The sequence below is a fragment of the Capsicum annuum genome, chromosome 4 (assembly GCF_002878395.1).
Source record: "Capsicum annuum cultivar UCD-10X-F1 chromosome 4, UCD10Xv1.1, whole genome shotgun sequence".
NCBI classification, from domain to species: domain Eukaryota; kingdom Viridiplantae; phylum Streptophyta; class Magnoliopsida; order Solanales; family Solanaceae; genus Capsicum; species Capsicum annuum.
The window spans coordinates 17,902,745-17,911,914 of NC_061114.1; positions in this window are offsets into that span (position 1 = coordinate 17,902,745).

Sequence of the window (9,170 nt, forward strand, 5' to 3'; positions counted from 1 at the left end):
ATAGGCAGCAAGTAAGTCATGAGGCGATTACCCCATTAGTCTCTTACAATATTAGGCTAATTTTTCACATTAAGAACTTGATGTCGTGTAAACCAATCAGCACCTAAGTATACATGACCGTAGGCCAAGAGAGGAATATTGCACCACACCTTCTCATGGTATTCATATTAGGAGAAGACAATTTTTACCCTCTCGGTAACCTTGAACCCATCCAATGAGTATAGAGCAAGTAAAGGCTCTCGAAATAACCCCAAGTAGTTAACCATGGACTGAAGGATGTAGTTTCTATAGTACCTATGATTCAAAACAATAAGGCAGCCCGGTATCCCACAAATGGTCATTTTTCTGGAGTGTATACTCCTTCTCGGATCAACATTATAAGGCACATAAGTACCCCTTGGTTTTGGAGATGCACCCCTTCATCTTCTTGTTGGACAACCTCCACTTGAACTAGTATAACCATTCACACTATATTGACCTTGATAAGAAATACTAAAAGGTGAAGAATATGAATCTTCATACTCCTCACATGTACTCTCATCATAGTTCTCATAAGCCTTACGAATAAAAAGGTTATACCTAACACCAAATCTAGGTTTGGAGTGGGGAGTGTAAGACTCCTCACATGCCCCAACGTCATCATAAAAACCATCATAAGGTCCTACATCATCTCCAAATTCACCATAAGCACTAGGTACTTCATTTCCCTTATTTTCTCCCCTAAAACCGTGTCCCTCAAATCTGCCCAAGTTTTTATCATGGCTATTTTCATAGTCTCCGTAATCTCCCTCAACTTTATAGCCAAAAAACCCCTCACTACTATCATAGTCTCCCATGTTGTAGTCACATAATCCCCGACTATCGAAGACACGTTCTCCTTATATTACCTTTGTACCTACACAATGAACAAACAAGATTAGTAGTAAAAGCTCCTAACCAATACTCGTATACACTCACCTTTGTGATTCTCACAATTGGAGTAGCGAATATTGAAAGTTTCTTATACTCTGGTAGTCAATGGGATGCCAATTCTACTTGGCAACGATAATGGATTCTTGTTTGATCGACTCAAGACACAAAAATAAAATTTACTTACGAACTTCAAAAAAAGAAGATACTACGACTTAAAAATGAGAAAAGCACACAAATAACGAAGACACAAAAGAAACAGATTCAATAATTAATCTACAACTAAGTAGGTGTTACTAGTTGTTAATTAATTCTAGAATCAAGACATGAAACTAATGAAACAATAAAATGAAACTAAGAATCTAAAATTTGAGCTTAATTAAAGTTGCGTGAATAGTAAAATGATGATGTGGAAGCCACGTATTGGTTGCGGTTTCTACAATTTTATTTTTCAAAGTCCAAGGCTTGACTCATTTTTAATTTGGATTGATGAAATTTGTTTTAAGGAGGGAAGAATAAGTCTTGGAGCCTTTTTTTTCAAGTTTCAAATTTCAAGACTTGACTTTTGTAGTACTTTCCTTAAAACACGGACCCTTGTATCATGCAAAGTTGTCGGAAATGGTTGATAAAGTCTTTGGTGGTTGTAGTGTCTTTCAATACTAACAAGTCACACACCTTTTTCCTTCACCTTTGTGGATCTAAAGTTTACTTTATCTTCAAAAATATATGAAGGTGGTGATGAACACCAAGAATAACAACAACATCCACCAAAAATAACAACAACAATCTTCTAGAACAACAACAATTTCACACAACCACTTTAAAATTCCACAATAACAATATCTTTAACACTTGGTCAAGACAACTACAACTTCAACAAAATGGTTCTTAGTCCACCAATTAACAACAAAATCATATGGTCAAGACTAGAACAAAAACAAGGTGAAGACCACACAGCCAAAATGAAGCCACAACAACAAAAACGTCCAAAACACTTCCAAGTTTTCAAGTTCACAACAACATCAACAATGTAAGCTCAAACTTAGATTTAGACTCAAAGTGTTAGTAAAGGATAAAACTAACACTATAAATACTCAAGACAAGTAAAAATCTCGGCCAAGACACAACAAGAACACACTTTCGGCCAAGAACACAAAAATGGACAGATTTGCTTCTTTTTTATTTTTCAGATTTCAACACTTTTTTTTATTTTTTCAACTAACAAGACCAAGATTGATCTTGTGAGAACAAGATCAAGACATGCTTTGATACCAAATGATACAATAAAAATAAGAAACTCACGAAGTGTAACTCCCCGATATCTCATCCCAAAGCGTCACACGGTGCTTAAGGCTACAAGTAGCCCCAACTAACCCTTTGAGCCTATTACTACATATAATAGCTTATTTCGAGATAAAATAAACAAAACACTGGTACTATCATATCAAATGATAGGAAATACGAAGAAAATACTTGGTCCAAATGACCACAATACTGGAAATCTCAACATACTAACAATCTGATAACTAGTCTGACAAAGCCTCTACTACTCCATGACTAGAGAGACATTAGAACAGGCCCTCAACTAACTCAAACTGAACTGAAAGCAATAATGTGTTAAAATAAACATTATCATTGATCTTTATAAAATCATGTATGCATATATGAATGACTCACATAGCTTGAACAAATCTGAAATATAATTTTCACGAATCGTGAATAGTGAAACATGAAATACAAATCTCGTGAGTCATTATACTTAACTTTAAAATCTCTTCTCTCCTCTTATTCTCAATACTTAAAGGATAAAGGAACTTTAAACAATACTTGAGAACTCTAGAACTTTTTCGAACTTGGGACACTTAGAACTCGGGATTATATAACTTTGGACACTCGGGAGTTTTTTCTAACCGACATAAACCATGTGAGCTACATGGAGTCCAATGTATTGTTCTCCTAAGAAATAAACCTCACGTTGGGGAGAGGCATCATACTCTTGCCAGAGAGTATAACCTTAACTCAGTGATCACTAACTCAGCCTCGGGCCCATAAATCTCAATCCTACGATGGCACGTAGTTCTGGGGTATGAGACATCAGAATCATACCCAACTCGGTGCTAAATACTACTCCCATACTCAGCTCAGAACTCTTACAAAATCTACCTCAAATAACTCAAGGGTCTATACTGAAGACCAAAATTTATTACTATTCATTTTAATAGAACATCATTGTGGATTCCAACTTTATTAAGACTAAAAAGGTCAAATATTTCTCAATAATCTCAAAGTACTCAAATCATAGGTGCTTATAGCACAGAAGTTCATAAAATTGCAATTCTCAAGTAGGGCTTAGTGGGCCATAGTTTAATCGCAAGTTAAGACTCATCAAAATGCATACTAGAGATCATAAGGATTCATAAATCATATATAAATCTGGACTTTCAGCATTATGCATTAAAATTTCAACATACTCATGTATCTCAATTTCTAAAACATGGAAATTATCATAATCTCAAGAACAACAACAAAGGGTACAAACCCATACTTCAATTTTCATAAGAAAACATGTGAAACCATATATTCTTGTAATTTAAAACAACTTTTGGGCACAAGGACGAAAGGAGTGTCCTTGTTCAAACCCCACATACCTTGAATTAAAAGCTTTGGATGAACTCTCGCTTTTGGGACTCTATTTATACTCTTGAATGAGGGTTCTTGAAGCCCTTGACTTGGGAACCTTTAATCTTGACTCAATTTAGAAAATCTATATTGGATTCTTGAGATTCTTGGAAGAGGTTTTGGATACTAAGGGTTTTTGTTGAGAGAAAACTTGAGAAAAACTTCATAAAATATTTGTAAATGACTTTAATTTGGTGTTTGTACGGTTTAAGAGGCTTGAAAAAAGTTCAAAGTGCCCTTTTTAACTTCTGTACGAAGCTGGAAAAATTAAACTGGAAACTCGATTTTATGGGTCATCACGATGCGCCACTATTGCGGTGGCTCACTGGAAATTGACAAATGGGAATCTGGGAATCACCGCGATGTGGAGCCATCGGGTTGTCCCATTGGTTGGGACCTGGAACTTCAAAGTGACGCATCACAATTGCGCTAGGCCACTGGAAATTACCTATTAGGAAATTGGAGTCCTCCGTGACTCGCCACTATGGCGAAGTTCCATTGGAATTTGACAATTGTCAAATAGACCCTCTCCGCGATGCGCCAAGCACTAAAATGATGTTTTTTTATGACTAAGACTTAAATTACCCACAATTTCTTGCCCGAGCATTGGATTTGGGTGAATATTATATCGATGGAAAGCTTATCAAATTTTTCATATGATAAAATGTCTAAATTAGGAAAATTCTATATGGTTAAAGTGATACTCACTTAGGAAGTCACTCCTTAACCTTCTTGAGGAGAAATTAAGCTTAGGAAAAAATCAAAGTATTACAATATCTCTCCCTTGGAAATATTCGTCCACAAATATTGCTAGTTAAGCTAAGAGCGCGGAGGAAATTAAGTACGTAAAGCTAGAAGAACTCGCTAAACTGACTCTATGTCTTTCTAAACTCTTGAATAGTTTAGAGAATGCATGAACTTAATAAGGGTAGATGCAAAGCTGAAACTTTAGATTGGAAGGGATGAATAAAGGAAAAATATTACCTTCGGCTTGATCTGAACTCACTAAAAAGAGGTGGGGGTACTTGGTTCGCAAGTCTGCTTCTGCCTCCCAAGTAGCGCCCTCAACTGACTGGTTCCGATACACAACTTTGACCAAGGGAACTTCTTTGTTCCTCAATCTACAGATCTGAAAATCTTAAATCTCAATAGGAATCTCATCAAATGAAAGACTATTCTGAATATCAGCACTCTCTGAAAGATTTACCACAACGTAATCTCCGATATGTTTTTTAAGCATGAAGACATGAAAATTAGGATGAACGGCTATAACTCTGCGGGCAACTTAACTTCATAGGCAACTTTACTAACATGGCTCCAGACTCTATAGGGGCCAATATAATGGGGGCTAAGCTTACCCTTTCTACCAAACCTCTTCACCCCTTTCATGGGTGAAATCATCAAGTGCAGCAAATCACCCACCTCAAACTCAAGATCCTTTCTTCTCACATCGGCATACGACTTTTGACGACTCTGAGTTATCTTCAACCTTTCTCTAATAAACTTTACCTTCTCTATAGCCTCAAATACTGCATCAGGTCCAACCAAAATAGCTTCACCCACTTTAAACCAACCTATGGGTGATCTATATCTCCTACCATACAAAGCCTCAAATGGTACTATCTCGATGCTAGCATGGTAATTATTGTTATATCCAAACTCGATCAGTGTCAAATGCTCATCCCAACTACCTTTGAAATATAGAGTACATGCCCTCAACATATCCTCCAAAGTTTGGATGGTCCTCTCAGCCTGACCATCAGTCTGCGGATGAAATATAGAACTCAAATAAACTTGGGTACCAAGACCCTTCTGGAAAGCTCTCCAAAACTGAGAAGTGAACTGAGTACCCCTATCCAAAATGATAGACAAGGGGACTCCATGCAACCTGAACAACTCCCAAATATATAATCTAGCATAATCCTCAGCTGTATAAGATATATGCACAGGTAGGAAATGCACTGACTTAGTCAATCTGTCTATAACAACCCAAATAGAATCATTATGACATCGTGAAAGAGGTAAACCAGTCACAAAATCCATATTCACCTCTTCCCACTTCTAAGTGGGAATACCAAAATCTTGCATCACACCACCAGGTCTTTGGTGCTCTATCTTAACCTGTTGGTATATTGCATACTTTGTTACAAACCCAGCTATATCTTTCTTCATACCACTCCACCAATAAATTTCTCGTAAGTCGCAATACATTTTGGTAACACCAGGATGAATAGAATATTACACGCCATGCGCTTCAGCCATAATTCTCTGCCTTGATCATCAACACAAGGAACACACAATCTACCCTATTACCTCAGCACACCATATCCCCCTTGGGAGAAGACCTCTATCTTTTGGTCCTTAACTGACCCCTTCAGTCTGACCAAACTATCATCTAAGTCTTGCTTCTCTTTCACTTTCGAAACTAAAGAGGATTCGGAACTACTTTGCACCAAAGTACTTCCCTCAGTGGAATCAAGCAACCTAACACCCAGTCTATCCAAATGATGCACATCATGAGCTAAATCTTTCTTACTTTCCTCTATATGAGTAACACTACCCATAGACAACCTTCTAAGGGTATCTGCCACTACATTGGCCTTGCTCGGGTGATATAACACACTCATATCATAGTCCTTTAACAACTCTAACCACCTTTTCTACCTAAGGTTCAACTCTCTTTGAGTAAACATGTACTGCAGGCTTTTGTGATCAGTAAACACGTCAATATAAACACCATAAAGATAGTGTCTCCATATCTAGAGAAATAGTCTATGACATTACCTCTTTGCATCAACACATAACCCAAACCAACTCTAGAGGCATCACAATATACCACAAAACCATTTGTACCATCAAGCAAAGTCAACACAAGGGTTGAAGTAAGTCGAGTCTTCAACTCTTGACAACTCTTCTCATAGGAATCTGACCACTAGAACTTAACCTTTTTTGGGGTCAACCGGGTCATGGGAGATGCAATAGAAGAGAAACCTTCAACAAAACGGCGGTAGTAGCCAGCTAGACCCAAGAAACTTCTAATGTTAGATGGAGATATAGGTCTAGGCCAATTTTTTACAGCTTCTATCTTTTGGGGATCAACTCTAATGTCTTCGGCTGAAATAATATGACCTAGAAAGGCTACTGATCTTAGCCAAAATTCACACTTGTTGAATTTGGCGAACAACTGGTGATCTCTAAGATTTTGCAAGACAATTCTAAGATGATCTACATGGTCGTTCTCAGTACGGGAGTACACAAGGATATCATCTATGAAAATAATGACAAACATATCAAGATATTGCTTGAACACTCGATTCATGAGGTCCATAAAGGCTGTTGGGGCATTGGTCAGCCCGAAAGACAAGACTAGAAACTCAAAGTGACCATAACGAGTTCGGAAGGCTGTCTTTGGAATATCACATTCCCTTGCTTTAAGCTGATGATAGCCGGATCTAAGGTCTATCTTGGAGAAACAACTTGCACCTTGCAACTGATCAAATAGGTCATCAATTCTCGGAAGGGAGTACTTATTCTAAATTGTGACCTTGTTAAGCTGACGATAGTCAATGTACATACGTAAAGAACCATCTTTCTTTCGCACAAAAAGAATAGGTGTGCCCCAAGGAGAGACATTGGGCCTTATGAAACCTTTATCTAAAGATATTTGAGTTACTCTTTCAACTCCTTAAGCTCTGCAGGTTCCATACGGTATGGCGGAATAGAAATAGGTTGAGTGTCGGGAAGAAGGTCAATCCTGAATTCTATCTCTCTATAGGGAGGTACTCCTGGGAGATCTTCCAGAAAAACATCAGGAAACTTATTAACAATGTTAACTGACTGAATAGTTGGAGCCTCGAACTTAGTGTCTTTGACTCTAACTAGGTGATAGACTCAACCTTTGGATATTAGTTTTTTAGCTTTGAGATAAAAAATAAAATGACTCTTGGGAGATACCGAACTCTAGGGCCACTCAAAAACTGGTTCATCAGGGAACTAAAACATGACCGCGCGGGTACGACAGTCTATAGATGTATAACAAGAATAAAGCCAATCCATACCCAGAATAAGGTTGAAATCCACCATGTCTAACTCTATCAAATCAGCAAATATGACTCTATGAAGAACAGTAACAGGATAATCTCTATACATTTGTTCTCAGGACTCATTTTAAAATTCACAACTACTAATGGGGTCACATAAGAAAAACTTGACCCGGGCTCCAACAACATAAAAACATCAAAGCAAAAGACACGGAGCATACCAGTAACAACATCGGGAGAATCCTCCTACTCCTAATGGGATGGTAAGGCATAGAATTTGTTCTAGCACTGACCGCCAGCAGTGCTAGATGAAGTGCCTTGAGTAGGGGCAGAACGAGCTACAGGAGTTGGTGCACTAGTAGTCTGTGTCTGGGGTCGGGCATCTCTGTTCCCCTGCCTAGCATGCAGACAATCTTTAAGTCTGTGGTCCAGCTTGCAGCAACCAAAACAACCCCTCTGGTCTGCTAAAAACTCACCAGGATGGTCCCTACCACACTTAGCGCATGAAGGATACCGGGGTCTGTTACTTATACTATTCTGGGACCGTGACCTAGAAGACCTGTTCCCTGGCTCCTGCCTGCCTTTAGGAGCGGGAGCACTAGCTGATGAAGGTCCTGGCATAGACAAACGACCTTGGAACTATGGGCGGTTTCCTCCATGAGACCTAGCCTGACTATACTTATGCCGCTCAGATCTAGCCCTTTTGTTACCCCTTAATCTATCTTTCTCCCTTATCTTGTCTACCTCTATCTGTTGTGCATGTATCATCAACCTAGATAGATCCATATCCCTATTCAGCATCGCAGTCCTACACTCTTTCAGTACTAAACCAAAAAAACCTATCACGAACTTGCTCATACTAGCTCGGGTGTCAGAAATAAAATCAGGAGCATACTTGGCTAACTGGTTGAACTTCAAGCAGTACTCTTTAACAGTCATGGAACCCTGCCTTAAGTTCATAAACTCCTCAATCTTCTCTTCTCTCATCTCAAGCGGGAAGAACTTGTCTAAGAATGCATCTTGGAATACCTACCAAGTCAGAGGAGCAGCATCCTCACCTCTACCCTTTCTCCGCAATACAATCCAGTCATAAGTAATGTTTTTCAACCTATAAGACGCCAGCTCAATACTTTCTTACTCAGAAATATGCATCACCTGTGTGATATTTCTCACCTCCTCAAGGTATAACTGTGGGTCTTCACCTGCCTTAGACCCATAAAACTCTGGCGGATTCATCCGCATAAAATCATGAATCCTAGCAGTAGCTAAATCACCTCCTTGCTGATTAGGAATTATGGCCTAGTTATTGGACTGAACATTAGCAGTGACTGCTTGGGCTAACGCCTGAAAGGCTGCCCAAAACTCAGCATGAGACACAGTCACATTCAAGGGATCAACAGGCTGAGGTTGCTCATTATCATTTCTTCCAGCGTTCGCTCTTTGGGAAGGCATTTTCTGAAATAGGAAAGCACGACTTATTAGATGAGAGGGACAACCGTAGGCATAATAGAATCTGAAAGAAAGAAACAACTTTTTCCTAAA